The 2,115-nt window shown below is 35.2% G+C and overlaps 1 pseudogene; it reads right to left on the bottom strand.

Moving 5' to 3' along the window:
- Window positions 1-233: 233 nt before the first annotated feature.
- Window positions 234-1,333, bottom strand: LOC132053928 (uncharacterized; annotated as a pseudogene).
- Between the last annotated feature and the right edge of the window lie 782 nt (window positions 1,334-2,115).

Below are 2,115 nucleotides of genomic sequence, written 5' to 3'. Positions count from 1 at the left end.
TTACTCTATAACACATACCACATATTAAAATGAAGGAAAATAAACAGATCAACTTAACTTTATAGAAAGCACAACTAGAATTGCTTAAATATGATAACATTCATACAACATATTAAAATGAAGGAAAATAAACAGATCAACTTGACGTTATAATGATAATTTGGAAAAAAATAATAATACATAACCAAACTAAAAAACAAAGAAAACTAATGAGCCGCGACATGACGATGATATCAGAATGATGGCATAACCCAAGTTGGAGGGCAAATACGACTTAGTGACACTCCAGGATAAAAATATTCAATTTGTCCATCTTCAAAATTGTAAGCCCCCATATCTTTTCCACCACCAACTTCCAAGTCAGAATAGTTCTTCCACACATCATCAGCAAAATAAATGTGATTAGGTTTGACTCCTGTAAACTCAGAAGAGTTAATAGCACTTGCTCCATTACGGCTCAAAAAAATTGTTGAATCTCCCAAACTATTAATCTCGTTCAATTTAGATTTGGTTATGTCTATTTCAAATACCCTAAACTTAATGGTTTGATAATCACTACTATATGGCTTCTTCAAAAATCGAATAACAAGTAATAGTGCACCGGATATCCCAACATCAAGGTACAACTGAATTGACAGTTTATGGAATATAGGATCTTCCAGCCAAGCAAGCTCTTGTGGCTCTACAATTGGTCGAGGAATGCTACACCCGTAGCATCAAAACCCCATAATTCCCCACTATAAGCCAAATAATAAAATTTCCCCTTATGGTAAATGAGACTATTGAATGCACCCAATTTTCCCGTGACAATTCTAGTCCAGTTGACGTCTCTGGGACGCCAAAAAGCCAGCTCATTAACATATGTAATCTTTTGAATCACCAGCACGTAATCTGATGTAAGAGAAGGACTGGCAGATAAGACAGCTTTGTCAATCAAGTAATTCGGTACTTCTGTGTCGTCTTTATGTAAAGCCTCCTTTAGGACTTTTTGTGGAGGAAGTTGAATTTGGGTACAGGAGAAAGGATGCAACAAGTTAAACTCTCCGGTATATGACCTAGTGAAAATGGAAAACATTGTCGCCCTCTAACTTCTGGGAGAAATATGCGTGAAACTTTCTGCTTGGAAAGACAGTAAAATTCTCGATAATCATCACGTTTATCAGCTAGCATAAGCAAAGGAATTTGGGGCGAGGATACATCAAAATTATCCTTTGTGGCGGCATTGTGACATGAGATAGAAACAAACACCAAAAGTAATGAAATCTTCCATCACTTTAATACGCTTTGCAATCATAGTAATGAAGTCATACGACAATTCTGACCAGTTCGACATAGCTTAGAAAGAACTGGCAGCAAGGACAAGAATAACAAGAGGAAGATTGTAAGGGTTCTAGTGCAACAAAAAACAATTGGAGCATTTATGTAGACATGTAACAAGGGCAGTATACTCCTAGACTGACAAGGATTTGGAATACCAGAGGCGAGCCCAATATTTTTCAATGATTTTGATGAATTGCAGTCCCCTAACTTTTAAGGAAAGCTAATGTGATTTTAGTTAGTATCAAAATTTTAGAATAAGTGGCTAACTGAAAAAGTGTTTATTTATCATGAAGTGATTTACAATTAGTCATGACGTACCAAGAAAAAAATATGATGGGCAATATTTTGGAAGTTTCAGGTTGGTGGATCATTTATTTTGCTAAGGATTAGGGTATCAAAAGGAATTATAGAACTGATGATCGAATCGAATCCCAAATATAATTTCTTTTTATGAAAAGTATGTTCACATGCAGAGAAAATGGCCAAATGATCAGCTCGGAAACACAAAAGTACTGTACGCACTTTTTTGAAAAGATCGGGCTCTTAATGACACACCAAACCTTTGTTCTATTACCCCCTGAGAATTTTAAAAGTGGAATATTGTCACCCTTAAAAGCTGACTTGTACATGTGAACCAGTTATGCTCAAATGTTTGTCAACACGGGTCGGGCCCCACTCCTATTATTTTTTAAGAGAAAATGACCTAATAATACTATTTAAGACTCTATATTACAAAACATAAGTATATTCTTTCTTATTTACAAAACATACCAACTTAATTACAAAACATAACGG

The sequence above is a fragment of the Lycium ferocissimum genome, chromosome 4 (genome assembly GCF_029784015.1).
Source record: "Lycium ferocissimum isolate CSIRO_LF1 chromosome 4, AGI_CSIRO_Lferr_CH_V1, whole genome shotgun sequence".
In the NCBI taxonomy this organism is placed as follows: domain Eukaryota; kingdom Viridiplantae; phylum Streptophyta; class Magnoliopsida; order Solanales; family Solanaceae; genus Lycium; species Lycium ferocissimum.
The sequence above is the reverse complement of the archived record's forward strand: the minus strand, read 5'-3'. Positions and strand labels throughout refer to the sequence as shown.